The 18,549-nt window shown below is 44.0% G+C and overlaps 1 protein-coding gene across 11 annotated transcripts in view; it reads right to left on the minus strand.

Moving 5' to 3' along the window:
* RPH3A (rabphilin 3A) overlaps positions 1–18,549 on the minus strand; it is a 285,353-nt gene that overhangs the window by 99,279 nt on the left and 167,525 nt on the right. The window contains exon 1 of one of the 11 annotated variants that reach the window (XM_033837005.2): positions 8,107–8,135. The exons of the other annotated variants lie outside the window; for them this stretch is intronic. The gene's annotated coding sequence lies outside the window, so the exon portion shown is untranslated. Of the gene's footprint in view, positions 1–8,106; positions 8,136–18,549 lie in introns of those variants that run through there. 11 annotated transcript variants of the gene reach the window in all.

Below are 18,549 nucleotides of genomic sequence, written 5' to 3' on the forward strand. Positions count from 1 at the left end.
TCAAGAAGCCCACATAGGATGCTGGTGGTGGAATCAGAATCCGATTAGTTCCAGGCCTTTTGGCTCCCAGTCCCAAGGAATCTCTACCCGTACCTCACAGCTTCCCTGGCATTAGGCACGTGTTCTGGGAGGGTCTGTCATGAATTCAGATAGCCTTTAGGGAATGAAAATAGCTACAACCTGCTAAATGTCTAGACACCTACCACCTGTATTTAGCATCTTACAGTTGCCACTCCCAGTCTTCATAACTACGAGATGGGTGCTATTATTGTCCCATTTTCAGTTGTTGAGACTGAGACTCAGACACATGAAGGAAAGCCCTGAAACTCACACAGGCAAGGAGAGGCACAGGCAGGGATGCAAATCCTGGGTCTGTCTGACTCCAAGGCCTCTGTTTTTGCCACCCTGCTAGTTTTTTCCTCAGACTGCCCGCCCCCCTCACCCCCCCCCCCCACACCCGCACCCCCCACCCAAGAGGCCCCTGTTGGAGTGTAAATGAGGCCTGAGTTCCCCCCTCCCCCATCCCTGGTTTCAACCTGAGCAGTTGTGCTCTTAAATGTTTTGCATACTGGGCAGCTGCCCAAGCCTTCACTGGAACAGAGCTTTGCAGCAAAATTAAAAAGTAATAATATGGTTGAAACCAGAGCTCTGCACCTTCCCTGGTGACCATGCCATCTAGGAACTAGCTCTGCCTTCTCAGGGAATCTTGCCTCCAGCCTTCCTACCTCCCTGTTCACCATCTTCAAACCCCTCTTCTGTTCTGAGAGCTTCTGGAGAACTCTTCATTCAAAGAACCAGCTGCTGCTTTAAGCTCTGACAGCTCTGCCTCAGGGAGATGCCTGGAAACCAGACACCCCAAGGCTGAGCCCAACCAGGCTCTGGTCCTCTCAAGGATGGAGCACTGCAAAGGGATTTCTCAGTGCCTTGGATTCAGCAAGCTGCCCTGTCCGGTCCTTGCTCTGCTGAGGCCAGAGGCAGCCCATTAAGACTCTCCATCACCCCCAGAGTAGACAAGCAGTGACGATGGTGGTAATAACTATAACAAAACTACCTACTATGTTCTGGGTGACTTGTGTGCACCATGCTGTTATTTCATCCTCACAAGAATCCTATGTGTTAAGATGGTAATCGTTTTATTTCCATTTTACAAATGAGAAAACTGAGACTCAGTTGCCTAAAACAACTAGCCCATTAGTTCATAAGTGGTGGCATTGGGATTTGAACGAAGGTCCTCTAAGTTTATAACTATTATGCTATATGGCATCCTAGTTATAATTGCCTCTTCCATTTATTTTGGGTGCTTATGATTCAGCAGGTGACATGTTTTATCACCCCAGCACTATTCATGACTTATAACAGTGAAATGAAGTTGTATTACATTATTTGCCTATCTTAGAGATGAGGAAATTAGACACAAAGAGGCCAGGTGATGTGCCTAACGTAATACAGCTAAGAAGAGAGGGTAGAGCAGGGTGCAAATCTGCACAGTTTATCTCAGGGCCCACGTGCTCTACTGTCTCCCAAAGAAATGGTGTTGAATTTGCCCAGAAAGAAAGAATGTTCCCATTTCACTTGGCAAGTGGGGTAGAATAATGGCCCCCAAAGATGTCCACAACCTCATCCTCAGAAGTGGTGAACATGTTACCTTACATGGCAAACAGCACTTTACAGGTATGATTAAGTTAAGGATCTTGAGATAAAGAGAGTACCCTGAGTTATCTGGGTGGGCCCAACGTAATCACAAAAATTCTTATAAGAGGACAGGGAGGCAGGAGGGTCAGAGAGGAGCAGTGATAATGGAGTGTAGGATTGAGAGAGAGAACCTATGTTATTGGCCTTGAAGATGGAGGAAGAGGCCACAAGCCAAGGAATGAGGGAAGCCTCTAAAAGCTAGTAAAGGCAAGGAAACAGATTCTCCCTTAGAGCCTCCAGAAGGAGCACAGCCCGCCAGCACCTTGATTTTAGGACTTCTGCCCTCCAAAACTGTAAGATAATAAATCCGTGTTGTTGCAAGCCCCTAAGTTTGTTGTTATTTGTTACAGAAGCCATAGGAAACCAACAGCAAGCTTGCCAGAGGACCCTACAAAGAGAAGCCCATAGCACATCAACCTTAGGAATCACGACTGAGCTCCCTTTTGGCCAGAGGATCCAGTGCTTTAATCATAACACTGCCTGTTCTAAACAATACAGTGTACATGTATGTGCATGTGTGTGCACGTGCACACGCACCTGCACATGTGTGCACACAGAAAGAGACCGTACAAGAGGAAAGATTCATACTCAAAGCCTCAGCCTGACCATCAAGCTCTGTCGCTGGATGGCACTGCCAGGGCACAACATGCTTTATTCACTTCCTTCTTCTCTTTAAGAGCCTCCAGGGAAATGTTATTATCAGGAACACAAAAGAGAAGAAATGTCACAGGGCAGCTTTCCAGGAGCACAACTCATCACAGGGGATCAGTCAAAGACAAAACAAGCAGATGGAGCAAAGAGACAGGAGAGCAAGAAAAAGAGAATGAGCTAAAGAGGGAGAGAGCAAACTGCTGTGTCCCTGAGGTTGGCCTTTGTGCCCCAACAGATCCCATCTCACCAGGAAAGGGGCAAGTCTTGGGAAAGCCCATTAGCCCCCTTAGGAGAAAATAGGGTAATTACAGAGAAGATGTTGCAGGACTTGGCGAAACAAGCTTTTACGATAAGTCAACAAGGATTATTTACTAATCAGTCAATCCAGTAATATCAGGCAGGGTACTTCTAGGGGAAAGAAACTTGGACTTGCCTTCTGGTGCTCTGAGCTTGATCCTTGGCTCCCCCACTCACCAGCTGTGTGACCTTGGGCATGTCACTTGCATGTTCTGAACCTCAGTTTTGTCAACTGTGAAGTGGGACTGCAACACCTTTCCCACCTACTACCAATGTGGCTAGGACGTTTCATTGAGCTAATGGATGTGGATGAGTGTTGTATCCTCTAAATAACAAGTAGCAGCTACCATTTATTAAGCACCTACTGTGTGCTGGGTGCTTAACGAGGCTTTCTTCCTCAAGGAGTGTAGTTAAGCATCCAGCCCCAAACTACCACTGGTGCTGGAGGAAGGAGCATCAGCAGAGACAGTATAATGAAATGGTTAAAAAGCCAGGTTTTATGGTAAGGTTACCTAGGTTCCAATCTGGCTCTACCACATACTAACCCCCTCTGTGCCTCAGTATCCCCATAAGTAAGGCGGAGATTATAACAGTACTTCCTCATATGGTGGTCATGAGGATCAAATTAGCTAACGTATGTAAATCACTTAGAAGAGTTCCTGGCATATAGGAAGCCCTATGTGTATCATCTTTGTTTATTATCGTTACTATTGTGATGATGATTATTACTGAAGAGAGCTGTTTTCCAAAGGGTGACACATGCTGTGCTGAGAAACAAAACATGATGTTAGGTGGCCTATAGACACATTTTTTTTAAGGTTTTAATGTTACTTATTTATTTTAAAGTGCATTAGAAAAAAATATTGTATTTCCAATAGTGACATAATGTTTTCTTCTATTCAAGTATACTTAAGTTGCTGTAATGTAAGGCAAAAATAAGTTTGATTTTCTCTTTTATTCCCAGCACCTGAAGAGCATTATCTGCCCTGAGTCTGTCCTCTAGGTATGCTGGATTTACCCAACCTCGCCTCCACACACACACCCCCTTAGCAACTGTATCTCTCAGGGGTGTGGTTTCCCAGTTACTCCAGGAAATCCAGAAGCATGGTCTAATGCCAAGAAAATCAAGGAAGCGTGCAGAATCTTTGCGCACCCAAGTCCCCTCCAGAATCTGCTCCTGGTCTACAACAAATAAATAACTAACACTTATCAAAGACTAACCATTTGTTTGTCCCTCGTCTGAGCTCCCGAAATATAGCCTAACCTTCTCCCTGGATCCAGCCTACATTATAATCGGTTCTCCCATCAGACTGAATATTCCAAGAACACAGTTCAGTCTTGTGTATCTCTAAGTTCTCAGGGCCCAGAACCAATGTGATGTCTGGTCGATGCTGAATAAGTGAGTTATTCTTAGAATGTTTAATGTTTGTATATTTTATCTTACCGTAATCTCAGGAAGGGGGCATCTGACCACCTGAAATTGCATGGTTAGTCATCATAAATGGGATATGCCAGCAGTTTGTGGGATTCTGCAAGGAGCCCCATATCTTCAAGATGCTGCTAGCTTTGAACAATTTTAGGAGGACCTGGGCTAGATCATCATCCAAGTTGATCAATGCCAGAGTTGCTGGCTACAGGGAGAAAGCAGAACAAGCTAGAAGAGGCCAGGAAACTAGCCTGAGGAGTGAGATTCGAGCTGGTTGAATTTAGACAAGTGGAAAGAGAAGAGTAGAGTGAGGAAGAGCAGCTTGAGAAAAAAAGCTCAGCTGTCCTGACGCCCACCAAGGCGTGAAGGGTGGAGGAGACTGACATTTGCTAGAAGAATCCATACTTTCATAAGAAGCGTTAAGCTCTGACTTAAAAAAAACACATGAATCCATAATGGCGGGATCCCAGGCACTCTGACTGGAGGTGGGGAGGTCAGGAGAGGCAGAACTATATCCCGTTAGGTCTTTCAAAGCACACCTCTAAGAAGACCCTCTCAAAACCCCAGTCTGGCTTTTCCCTTGAAATAAATAAACCAGATTCCTCACTTCTGCTGGGAACAGATATCTTTTGGTGTCTCCCAGTCATTAGCTAGTATTAGGGAGGGAGCAAAGGGAAAGCTGTCTCCTCATGAAGTGACTTACTCAGCAAGCACCTAGCAGAATGACTGAGAGGGAGTTGGCCTTGAGTCCCACCTTTTCCACTCACTGGCTATGTGACCTTGGGCAAGTCACTTCACCTCTCTGAGCCTTAGCATCCTCATCTGTATGGGGATAATAATAATACCTACAGCATAGGTTTATGGGAATCATTCAATGAGATAAAATATGTAAAGGGTCTGGTACAGTCTGTAAAGTGCCTGGCACATAGTAAGTGCTCAACACATTAGTTGTTGCTATTATTAGTACTGTCCTCATTTTATTGTTTTTTATCATTACCTTCTGCCAGATGCTGGGGATACTGAAATGAATAAGATTCTACCCCTCCATCCTACAGGCCAGCCAGAGAGATAGAAAAGAGTCCCCCAAATTATAAAATAGTGTGTGACAAGCACTATAAAAGAGGCGTGAGAGGCATACTACAGAGAGGACACTTATTTCTGTTCTGTGTGTGCGGTGGGGAGAGGCAGAACAAGGTTACCTCCACAGGAACCCAGGGAAGTGGATGGGTGGCGGGGGGGGCATGCCACATGACCAACCTCTCAGTGTCCCAAGCTTTCCTCCCTCCCTACTCCAGTACTTGCTTCAACATCTGGGGAGCATCTCTCCTCCAAGGAGATTTCTCAACATCACATTTATGTAATCCTAACAAGACACGACAGATATCCAGCGGGCTTGAAAAAGGAAGAGGCTAGCTCTCCCCACCAATCCCATTTGGCCAAGTAGGCAAGGCAGTGAAAAGTGCTATGGAAATAGTGAGAGGCCGCCTCTCAGGAAGCAGACTGGCGATCAGATTAGCTGATTGGTAGGTGGCAACATACGTTGGCACAGCCTTCCTGGAGGGTGATCTAGCTCTATGTGTCCAAAACCTTAAAAATTATATACACCTACCATTTTGACCCATGAGACTCTCTTGACAAATTTAACCTAAAGAAATAATTAGATGAATGTACAGAGATTATCATCACGGCAATGCTTATAATGGTGACAAATTGGAAACAACCTAAATGTCCAACAATAGGAGGGTCATTTAAATAAATGTGGCATATTCCATACCAGGGGAGGTATACCACCCATACCTTGATAGTCTTGGTATAACCCTAAAAAGATGTAATCTCCCTATTTTTTAAAAAACCCTGCAAAATGGTATATATGGTTTGACCCCATTAATAAATATGGTCCCTGGGAAGAGAGAAATGCTAGAAAGGTCCTTCTACATGCACATTATATCCCTCCTTCGAAGTTCTGGCCAGGCATTCATTTATTCATTCAACAAACATGCTGAGAACCAACTTATGTGCCAGACGCTGGGGATACAGAAGGATGCAAAAGTAATACCATCCCTGCTCTTGCCAAGCTTAGAGACTCAAAGGTCACTTCCTCCAGGGAGACCCCTCTGATAGTTCCTCTTTTCTGATCCCTGATCATCCCCCCAGAATTTATGAAGGTTGATAACAGCAATTTCCTAAGACCTTAGCTAAGTTCTTTACATGCAGGATATTGTTTAATGATTACAGCAACCCTGGAAAATAAAGAACCTAGACTAGATCATCATCCCAGAAAATCAATGCCAGAGTTGCTAGCTACATCCAGATAGCAGTTCCTTGAGGACAGGGGACTATACCTGTCTTATGTACCTAACAGGATAAATACTAAATAAACAGCTGAATGAATGAATGAAAAAGGGCATAATTTTTGCTAGCCATTTATTTCCTGGATAAAAGGATTTTCCCCTGGGCTGGATGCCTACAGCTCACTGAGCCTTCCACGATCATCACCACACCCAGGAAACTGCAAAGAAATTGAGCAGAAACTCAGTCCACCCATTCACCCAGGGCCCCTCTCATGGACCTGGAACACACTGAAGAGGAGGACTGGAGGAAAGATGGGGAGTGATGGTTGTGGAGGAGGTCAGCTGCAGATCTCCTGCCCCAGAGCTGATGCTTCTAAAGCTGCAGCCACATGGGACATTCCTGCTCATTCAGACAGCAAACACAGGAACCTCACGCCAACCCTTTCTAGCACAGGAAACAAAGAGAGAGAAAGCCACAGGGGACACGAGTCTGGCTGCATTTGAAAATGCCTACTGTTTTTTCAGGGGAACCAGGTAAGTTCCAGAGGGTACTTTTCATAAGAATTTATATGTCATTCTCTAGTCAACCTTATGGGGCATCAAAGCACAAAATCATTTCTCCTCCTTGGCCCATTCTGATATTGCCATAATTCATTGCAGGGAAAAGGAGAGGAGATTCTGAGCCTCTCCACCCTCACCTGTAAAATGGGAGTAAGGGTATCTACCTTCCTAGATGTTTATAAAGATCAAAGGGGACTGAAACACATGAAAGGACCCAGTAAAAAGCTCAGCAAATAGTAAGAGTTCAAAGAATGCCTATTCAGGGACTTCCCTGGTGGCGCAGTGGTTAAGACTCCACGCTCCCAATGCAGGGGGCCTAGGTTCGATCCGCGGTCAGGGAACTAGATCCCACATGCATGCTGCAACTAAGAGTTCACATGCCACAACTAAGGAGCCTGCCTGTGGCAACTAAGACTGGGCACAACCAAATATAAATAAATAAATAAATAAAAAGAATGCCTGTTCAGTCTGAAGGCAGTAAAAATCACCACAGAAATGCCACTGTTATCTGGAAAAATACTCCTTTCCAATGTATTGAGATTACATTTATCACCCTATCCTTCTCAAGAGACTTGATTGAATGGACACGGGGCAGGTAAGTTTTTTTTTTTTTTTTTGCAGTATGCGGACCTCTCACCGTTGTGGCCTCTCCCATTGTGGAGCACAGGCTCCGGACGTGCAGGCTCAGCGGCCATGGCTCACAGGCCCAGCCACTCCGCGGCATGTGGGATCTTCCCGGACCAGGGCACGAACCCGTGTCCCCTGCATCGGCAGGCGGACTCTCAACCACTGCGCCACCAGGGAAGCCCTAGGACAGGTAAGTTTTAAATAAAGAAGAGAAAAATGAGGGATCGTGAGGTGTTTTCTCAGAGGTCAGGCCAAAGTGAGCCCCACGAAGAGAAATATTATGAGAGTTCTAGCTACACAGAGAGGAGAAAAGGGGGGAGAGACAAGGAATAAGAAAAGTAAGACATATTAACAGAAAAGGCTTTGCTAACTTTACAGAAGACCTCACAGCACAGTGGGGAAACATGAGATGTGGCATCAGAAGACCTGAGTTATAATCAGTGCATATGTGGCTGCAAGAAACAGAAACCCCTCCAAGTAGCTGGAGTGAAAAGAGAGGCTTATTGTAAAGACGGATCTCATTGAGTCCAATCTCCAGCCTCTTAGCCATTATCAACTCACCAGCAAACTTCAGTTGCCTCCTCCAAGCCTATGTCCTTACAGTGCATTCTCTGCATACAACCAAAGGCATATCTTCAAAATCAAACCAGAACATGTCATTCCCTCTCCTAAAATCCCCTCTGGTATCTCCCCACTGTACTTTTTTTAAAAAAAGATTTTACCTGCCCTATAGGTCCTGTATCATCTGCCCCCTACTCCTACTCTGTGCTTCTCTGCTCTCACCTCCTACTACCCTTCCCTCTCTCACTATGCTTCGGCCTCAGGCCTTTGTTCTGTTTATCGAACACCCAAACTTGTTCCCACCCCAGGGCCTTTGCACCAGCCATTCCTTCTGCCTGGACTGCACTTCCTCCTGTTCTTTGCATGGCAGGTTTCCTTGTCCGTCAGGTACAGTTTAAGTCACTTCCTCAGAGAGGCCTTCTCTGATCACCTCCCCCTCATTGCCTATTTTGGTTTTCTGCATAGCAGTTATCACCATCTGATGGTTTATTATTAAACTGTGTAGACACATAGTCTGTTCTTCTTATAAGAATATAAGTTTCATGAGATCAGACACCTAAGAGCCTTTACAGCTATATCCCTAAAACCTAGAATAGTATCTGATATATAATAGATAATCAATAAGAATTTGTTGGATGGATGGATAGATGGATGAATGGGAGGGTGGATGGATGGATGGACAGATATATCCAGGGACAGGATATGAAATTTAGACAGATCTCATATGATTTGAAAGAGGTACATCATAAACTAAGGTTTCTCTCTATCTCTGAGTGGCCCCAAAGTATTTCTTTGCTTTTGCTTCTCTGTCTCTTGTCTCTTTTTTTAAATAAACTTTTTAATTTTGTCAAAACTAAGAAGTTAACATTGGTACAACACTGACTTCATTGGATTTTACTTATGTCTTTTTTGGTCATTCTAGGATCCAACATTGCATTTAGTCATCTCACCTCTTAAACTCCTCCAATCTGTGAATTTCTCAGTCTTTCCTTGTTCCATGACCATGACACTTTTGATGAGTACTGATCAGATATTCTGTATAATACCTCCCCAATTTGGGGTTTTTTTGATGATTCTCATGATTATACTGGAGTTATGGACTTTGAGCAAGAATCCCTTCTTATCACATCCCATCAGGGGGTATACGGTATCAACATGACTATGTCTCTTTTTCAGACACTATCCTTGGACTTGCATATGATGCAAATCTTCCTGGCCCAGCATTTCTATGCCTCTACTAATTAACCACAGACTCCGTGGCTTTGGATTTATCCAATCAGAAACGCCCATGGTGCTGGGTGGGGGGCAGAGTCACACAGCATGAACAGAGAGGGGAACCAGAGGGGTGACAGGTTCTTTTAAGAGGGTGTGTCAGTGTCCTAGGGCCACCATAACAAATTACCACTAACTGGTTGGCTAAAACCACAGACTTATTCTCTCACAGTTCTGGAGGCTAAAAGTCCAAATCAAGGTGTCAACAAGGCCATGCTCTCTCTTGAAGGCTGTAGAGAAGAACCTGTTCCATGACTCTCTCCTACCGTTTGGTGGTTGCTGACAATCCTTGGTAATCCTTGGCTTGTGGCTACATCACTCCAATCTCTACCTCTGTCACCACATGGCCTTCTCCCTCTGTCTCTTCTGTGGCTGGGTCCTCATCTCTTCTTCTTAGAAGGACACCAGTCACACTGGATTTAGAGCCCACCATAATCCAGCATGGCCTCATCTTAACGTAACTAATTATATCTGCAAAGACTCTATTTCTAAATAAGGTTACATTCTGAGGTTCCAGGTGGACATGAATTTGGGGGATGCAATTCAACTGAGTGCAGAGGGGTTATGATAGGTAAGGAGGCAGGTCAGGATCTGAGTCCAGCTCTTCACTAACTAGTGGAGCGCCTTGGACAAATCATCACCTCTCCTGTATTACCTTCCCCATCTGTAAAATGGGAGAAGGTGATGACAATATTATTTGTATCAAGGGCATTAACTAAGCCAAGACCTATTATAGCACCTTTTAATCTATGATATACTTTATAAATATGAGTTATTATCTGTGAGAGCCATGAGAACGTGCCTTATAGAACTTCAGCTACAGGAAGCGTAATTGACTGAGGGCCCCAGCTGCTGTGCTCTCAAATCCATTGGTGCAAACAAGGCCACGCTTCTCATGGGCTGTTCCCAGCCAGTAACTGAACACAGCAGAAATACTAAAACAGGCCTAATCAGGGAGACATGGGACTCCTCTGACAGAGACTGTCAGGAGAGGCCTCCTGACGCCTTGCTGAAACTTCCTTACAATGCACGGGAGTCTAGGACACTCCCACTGAATCTTCCTTCCCTCTCCCCTTCACTCAGGGTCTGATGGCTCTACAAGCCTTCCCAGCTCCCTTTCTATTTTCTCCCATAGGTGTATCCCTTAATTAAATCCTTGCATATTTAATCCCGTCTTGGTGTCTGCTTCCTGAAGGACCCAGACTAGCACATGATCCCAAAATCATCTGTTACCGTTGCCCAAGCAGCACACGTTTCCCTGCTCCTGACTGCCTTTCAAGTAAATTACTTCTCCCCCACAGTTGGTCCATGAGGTCTGGGTGGAGCTGATGCCTCCCTCTACTCCAGGGGCTGGCACATGCCCAAGCCTGACCAATTTGTCTGTTGGATTGGCCATAATAGCCAGTGTTTGGTACAGAGAAGGGCATGTGACCCCATGCAAGCCAATGAGATTCCTATCTGAAATTTTGCTAGTGCCCTTAGGAAGAAGGCATACCTTCTACATTGGATTGCTAAGCTGGTAGAATGTAAGTCTGGAGCTGCTGAAGGGAATCTCTGCCTTCCTCCAGCCTGAGACTGAAGTCTGTACAAAAGGGAGAGCAATGTTGGGCTTCCCTGGTGGCGCAGTGGTTGAGAGTCCGCCTGCTGATGCAGGGGACGCAGGTTCGGTCACAGGACTCCCGGTCCGGGAGGATCCCACATGCTGCGGAGCGGCTGGGCCCATGAGCCATGGCCACTGAGCCTGCGCATCTGGAGCCTGTGCTCCGCAATGGGAGAGGCCACAACAGTGAGAGGCCCGCGTACCGCAAAAAAAAAAAAAAAAAAAAAAAAAAGAGAGAGCGATGTGAGAAATTGATTCCTGATGCTATTATTTGAGTGCCTGGATCCAGCCATGCCTGAAGCTCCTACACTTGTCCATAATATAAGCCAATATATTCCTTTCTTGTTTTTTGTTTTGATGGTTTTTTTTTTTTTTGCTTTAGCCTATTTGAGTGTTCCAACTAAAAAAATTAAATTCATAATTTTCCCAACATCACTCTTCAAAGTGAGGGCCAGAAGATGAGATTGGAGCTTCTAGAGAGGAACTACAAAGTCAAGTAAACATCAAGGATGGACAAAATGGATTCCTTTAATTCCATGTGTGAACTACTTTCAGAGTGTCAGAAGGATTAAAGGAAAAAAAGAAACAACCAAAGAAGCATCAGTGGGAGCCAGTTTGGCTTTAGGATGCTTTTTAAAGAAAGCCTCTCCACAATTAGGATTTCCAAATATAATCCCTCTCTCATTTGACAGAACCCAGTACCTAGACAGCTACTTCTAAAAGTAAGAGAAATAAAACCTGTCTGTTTTCTGATGAATCACAAACACATTTCATCTCTGGCTCTTCTGTTTTGGGGTAGACCTCAAAAGAAGGTGTTTCCCTTCTTTAAAAAAATTAAAATATGTGGAGGTTTATATCAATAAATTTGTTCTGCTCTTCTCCCTACATGTAGATTCTTTTTTGCAAATGCGGGTGCCTCCCATTTGGAAAGGAGGCTGATGTCAGGCCCATAATATCAACCACGTTGAGGTTTATCCCACATGGTGAAAAGCATCTTGGCCATTCTTTCCTTGGCAATAAACAAGAGCCCCAACAAAGCCAAGACTCAATGATCCCTTTTCTCTTACCTCAACTAGGAGCACCCAGCCTGCTTGAGGCATTGTGAGCAGGACTATAGAATTTAGCAAAACTACAGCCTGTGAGGCATTTCTAACTGGGGGCTCAATCTCTCTCCTTTGCAAATAAAAGCAAATAACAAACCACTAACATTTGGCTGCGGCATCATTAATTAACATGAGGAGACCAAACCTCATTAGGCAATTAATTCCACTTTCTTGAGTAAATGCAGATGGCAAACGAAGGTCTGTCTTATATCAGGACCCTTCTGCCCCTGTTTTAGATGTGTCTCTTTCCCTGATGGCAAAAAGCAAAGGCACCTACGTGTTCTTTAAATAGATCTCTGCCCTGGCTGCCTTGACAGCTAATGGCCAAAGGATGCTAACACACAGTGGCGTCTGTGTTCGCAAAATCAAGGAAATTTTCCATGAACTGACTTGCTCCTTTATTAAGCGGAAAAGCAATCAGGTATGCAGGAGCAAAGCTTGGCTCGGGGATCTGAACCTCTGAACTGCACTGAGCAGATTGCCCAGGGATGAGGAGGACTCAGATCAATAATAATAATAACATTAATGATCCCAACAACAACGGCAGCAGAAATGGCTATTATTTGCTGAGCCCTTCCAGCAAGTCTGGCTCAAAATCACTGCTTTGTATGCATGGTCTCACCGAATTCTCACAATAACTCTAAGAAGTAGGTGTTAATATTACCTCAGCATAACAAGAAGCTTGTAGCAGATTGGTTGCAAAAATGGCCCTAATTCTTCCTTTCCCTGTACCCACAGCCCTTGCAATGTGACTTCACATGGCAATGAGGTTTTGCATCTCTGTCCATCAAGAGATGGAACAATTTCTCTACTCCTTGAATCAGGCTGCCCTGTGTCTTACTTTGACCAATAGAATGCCAGGAGCCTAGACATCAGGGAGCCTTGCAACTTCTACTTCGTCTCTTGAACTCCTGCCCAGTAATAAACCCAAACTGTCCTGCTGGAAGATGAGAGAGGTCACATGAGACACAACTAAGCCCAGTTTAGGCTATCTGTGACCAGCCGGCTCCCCGAGACCCATAGCCCCTATGCAAGCCCAGAAAGACTAGCCAAGCCCTGTCCTGATTGGCATTTCCACCCGCTACCTACAGAATAGTGAGCAGTAATAAATGTTTATTGTTATGTGCCACTGGGGTTTTGTGACTGTTTCTTACATAACATTAGCATAGGAAGAGATAACTGATACAATGAGGAAACTAAGTCGTGGAGAGATTAAAGCAACTTCCCAGCAAATTTCTTAGCACATAGCTGGTATTCAATAAATATTAGTTAAGTGAGTGAATGAATGACTAAATGAATTGGAATCCCAGTCCAGGTCTGTCTGACACCACAGTCTCAGTGTTTGACTAATAGTCTATACCAGAATGAACATTTCTATCCTAAACAAGTTTGTTCCCTTTCAAAACCACCCAGCCCAGACCTGACTCAATAGATGCCCTCTCATTTCTTTTCTCTGCCACCCTTGATTTCTCTCCAGCCAATTTAACTCAATCCCAGCTTTATTATGAAGTCCCTAGAGAAAGTGGGAAATGAAAGTAGTGATAAAAGATGTTGGACACAATTATAATCCACCCCCAGGAGGAAAAACATATCTCAACTCCTTTCTCTGTTTTTATGTGTTAGATATACTGGATTCTCCCCACTCTCCATCTCTGATCTCTATCTTTTTTTTTAATCTTTTTTTTTTTTTTGGCCATGCCACATGGCTTGTAGGATCTTAGTTTCCTGACCCAGGGATTGAACCTGAGCCACAGTAGTGAAAGCGCCAAGTCCTAACCACTGGACCACTAGGGAATTCCCTGATCTCTATCTTGTAACTAGCAAGTTTAGACCATTTATATTTATTATGATTACTGAGATATTTGAATTTTTCTCTACCATCTTATTTTGTGCTTTCTGTTTACCCTGCTTTTTGCATGGTCCTCCCTCTGCCTCTCCTGCCTCCTATTTCCCCCATTGCTAATAGGAAAGTTATATACTCTTTCTATTCTTTCAGTGGCTACCTTCCCCTTTTAACATGCATATGGGACTTAATCTAAAATGAATCCATTTCTCTATCCTCCTCCAAGACAGTATCTTAGAATAAATTTTAATCTCTATCAACTGTCTTACACATCAAGCACTGTTTCTCTCTCTCCCTCAAAGTAGTCAGTTACCCCTGTATCCCCAGGGCCTAGCACAATGCCTAGCACACTGTACCTAGACAATAAATCTTCCTGTATGAATTTGCTTATTATTATGCTTTAAACATATACTATGTTCTTTATACAACTTTTATACTCTTCAAAGGATTTTCATACTCATTAACCCAAACCTTGCAAGGGAAGCAGTAGACACAGTATAATCAAGATACGAGGCTGAGAAGACGCAATGTTTTGAAAGGGTGACAAACCAAAGAGGAATTTTCAAAGGGTGAAGCCAGTTCTCTGGACTCTCAACTCAGTGGTCTCAGAAGTCTCCAGGGCACTGGCAACTGGGCAAGGTTTAGTGTTCCCTCATCATAAATATTTTATTCACATTTAATAATCATAACACTTTGTACACAGTGACAGTCTGAAACCTTGACTCATGCTTGAGAGAGTTCTCCATTCATGCCAAACTCTTTGCCCTTATTAAAAATTTGTTAATCCAAAATACCTATTTATATATATATATCTGTATATCTATGTCTATCTCTATAGAGATCTGTCCCTATAGTTAAATTAATCCATAGATATCTAAAGATAGAGAAGATATATATTTTTTCACAACATGGTTGGTTCCTTTGTTAGGACGTGCTTTGGTACATCTTCTTGGTATCCTTCCCTTCCCTTGTGCCTTTCTTTATGAAGCAAACTTGTTATTTGATTTTCCTTTCCAGTACTCTCAGTCCTCCCCCAACCCCTGCTTCTCCTTTCACTATGGCCTGGCAGTAATGTGGGAAACAAAATGATTCTATCCACTGACACCAGGAAATGAAGGAAGATTCTGTGGAATGCTGAACATCAACATTAATTTTTAAAAAATACACCCCTCCCCTCTGTAAAGAGCTTTAATCTTTTTCGTCAGGGGATTAAAACATTTCAGAGTAGCAAATGAAAACTAATTTAATCTCTCCATTCAAGTATGTTCCATCAGCCTATAGATTATTTTTCTGAAAAAAAGATGACAGTGTTGAAAGTGAGAAAAATAAATAAACTCAATTTGTACTAGCAATCAAAATTTCAAAGCTGGGGTCAAGCCTCATAATGGAAAAGAAATGAAAGATCTTTTCCACACCAGGGAACCAATTCCACCATCATTATATTTTACCTCGTTTTGCTTCTGCAAAGCCCCATCCCTCAAAGAAAGATCTTATTTATTTTCTCCTCCTCTTCAAATTTCTGTACAAGCCTAGGAGAACAATGTCCCAATGACAGTACTAATAAGAGCTAGCAATTATTGAGCACTCGCCATGTGTCAATCACTAGTCTAAGTACTTGACATGCTATATAACACATTCGATGGCCCACACAACAACTGGGCACCATTATTATTCCCACTTTATAGATGAGGAAACTGAGGCAGAGAGAAGTGACACACTTAGGAGGTGGAAGAGCAGGATCTAAACCCAGGAACATTGCCTCTGGCACCCATGGTCTTCTTTTTTTTTTTTTTAATGATCATATGGGTTTTTTTTAACATCTTTATTGGAGTATAATTGCTTTACAATGGTGTGTTAGTTTCTGCTATATAACAAAGTGAATCAGCTATACGTATACACATATCCCCATATCTCCTCCCTCTTGCGTCTCCCTCCCACCTTCATTATCCCATCGAGTTGATCTCCCTGGCACCCATGTTCTTAACCACTCTATTCCATGGCCTCTCAAGGCTACACCATTACTGTCCCCTAAGAAAAATCCCTGTCCCAGTCAACTCTGTTTCTCCTTCAGAGCACTCTCCACCCCTGTCCACCCTGCTCTGTACGGACTGAGCATACAGGAGGCTGACCTATATAGAATGCATCATTGGGCTCCCTTGCCCATTGGGTTCGGCTAAGGGGAGGCCCTGGCAGGAGGTCAGGGGATAGGAGGAGAGAGAGCTGGCGTATTTATTCCCATGCCCCCCTCTGGTGGAGTCACCATGGGTTGGCCAAGTCCCTTAGCCAAATATCACCCTGCCCCTGTCAGGTGGAGCTCTCCACAACTTTCTCTCTCAAGCTTCAGGTAACTTGTCCCTCCCCTCGTCCCTTAATACCTAGAGCTGTAACCTCCTGCTGGTTCAAGCCCCCTAGTTGCTGCACAATATTTGGAAGATTCCCTAAACCCTGCCTTCCATAGATCTCCTGGGTTTATCTCCTGGGTTAAATGTGCCTCTGTTTCTGGCCTGTTCCTGCCATGCCCCTGGCTGATACGCCTGCCTAGGACAATTCACCAGAATTTCCTCAGGCTATCATTTCGCAGACGGCAAAGAGCCTCTCACCAAAGGAGGCAGAGTCATTCAATACCCTTAGGATATGGTCATTGGTCCATCAGTACCTCCTCTGATACTAAACGAGAACATATATAAATCATTCTTTCTAGAAATATCTACGGATTGCCTTCTAGATATTAGACACCACACTGGGGATACATCTGTGGATGGGACAACCGGGGTCCCTGCCCTAGTGGAGAAGCATAAACACTAAAGGGAGATTCAGGTCATATACCGAATAAATGAGAAATAGAATAGCACTGCAATTGTGCAGAGTGAGATGGAGGGAAAGAGCTTCTAACAGGGGAGACCTCCTGAAATGAGTGGCACTTAGACCTGAAGGATAAATAGAGGAAATGGCCAAGCTGGCGGGGTGGGGGTGGGGGCGGGAATTGGGGGCCTAGAGTGTTGCAAACAGAGGAAACAGCACATCTGAAGGCTCTAAGGCAGGAAGGACTTTAAAGCAAAGGTGACTGAGAAAATTTGTTCAAGTACAGCTACAGCCATTGTTTCCACCACCCCAGAACCGGCAGCAAGACTTTCCATTGGGGATGGTACAGTCTCCTAGGGGGAACTCAGAAATGTAGAGAAGGGGCATTTCTTTTAATTGCAGGGGCTAGGAGGATGTGCCTGGCATTTAGTGTCTGGGGCCAAGGATTCTAAACGCCCTGTAATGTACAGGACAGTTCCTCACCAGAAAGGCTGATGTACTCTGAATGTAAATAGCTTCCTTTTTGTGAAACAAATCAACTCACACCTGACATGAGGTGAGGTGGGCTCGGGTGACAGAAGGGAGACGGGCTGAAGTGAATTTGCATCAGGATATTTTTCTCAAAGGACAGGATGAGAGAAGAAAGGGAAAGGGAAACTGCAAGGAAGAGAGGATTTGGGAGATTTTCTTTTTTTTAAGTTTAGAGTGAGAGTTGAGAATGAGAGAAGATTGTTCTAGAAAGTAGCCGCCATCACCGTAGAGCAATCTTTTTCAAACTCTTTAGACGAAGACCCATGGTAAAAACTATGTTTTACATCACAACCCAGTTCATATACACACACACACATACCCAGATGTGTGACCAAAGCAGAAGTTTCACAAAACAACACTTCCCCTTATCAAAAAGGATGTTCTCGGGGCTTCCCTGGTGGCGCAGCGGTTGAGAATCTGCCTGCCAATGCAGGGGGCACGGGTTCGAGCCCTGGTCTGGGAGGATCCCACATGCCGCGGAGCAACTGGGCCCGTGAACCACAACTACTGAGCCTGCGCGTCTGAAGCCTGTGCTCCGCAACAAGAGAGGCCACGACAGCGAGAGGCCTGCGCACCGCGATGAAGAGTGGACCCCGCTTGCCACAACTAGAGAAAGCCCTCGCATAGAAACGAAGACCCAACACAGCCAAAAATAAAAAATAAAATAAATTAATTAAAAGAAGGCTCAACATTTAAAAAAAAAAAAAAAAAGGATGTTCTCTCTTATGTTCTATTCTATCCTATGCTGACTTCTACCCACTAAATTGACTTCACAACCTACTAAATAGATCTCACTTCTCGGTTTGAAAAACACGGCTGAAGACATAACCAGGGAGTATTTTAAAGATAAAAAATGTGATAATACATCATGTTGATGAGCATGAGGGGAAATGAACACTCTCATATACTACAAGTGAGAGCAAGAATTAATGCAATTCCATTAATGGGCCATTTGGCAATCTGTATCAATAGTCGAAATGCATTCGCCTTTGACTCCGCAATTTCACTTCGAGGAATTTCTTACAGATTTTTTCCCATATGTGCGCAAAGAGGGATGTAAAAGAATATTCACTGCTGCATTGTTTGTAGTGACATAAGATTAGAAACTATATAAATGTCCATCAACAGGACACTGGTAAAGTGAATTATGGGATGTCTTGCTATAGAATCCTAAGCAACCATGAAAATAAATGAGGCAAGTTTGCACAAACTGAAATGGAATCAGGTCCAAGATGTATAATATAGTTGAAAAAGCAAGGGCAACGTGCTGGTAATTGTTCAGCTGAATGATG

This window comes from Tursiops truncatus, chromosome 13 (genome assembly GCF_011762595.2).
Source record: "Tursiops truncatus isolate mTurTru1 chromosome 13, mTurTru1.mat.Y, whole genome shotgun sequence".
Taxonomy (NCBI): domain Eukaryota; kingdom Metazoa; phylum Chordata; class Mammalia; order Artiodactyla; family Delphinidae; genus Tursiops; species Tursiops truncatus.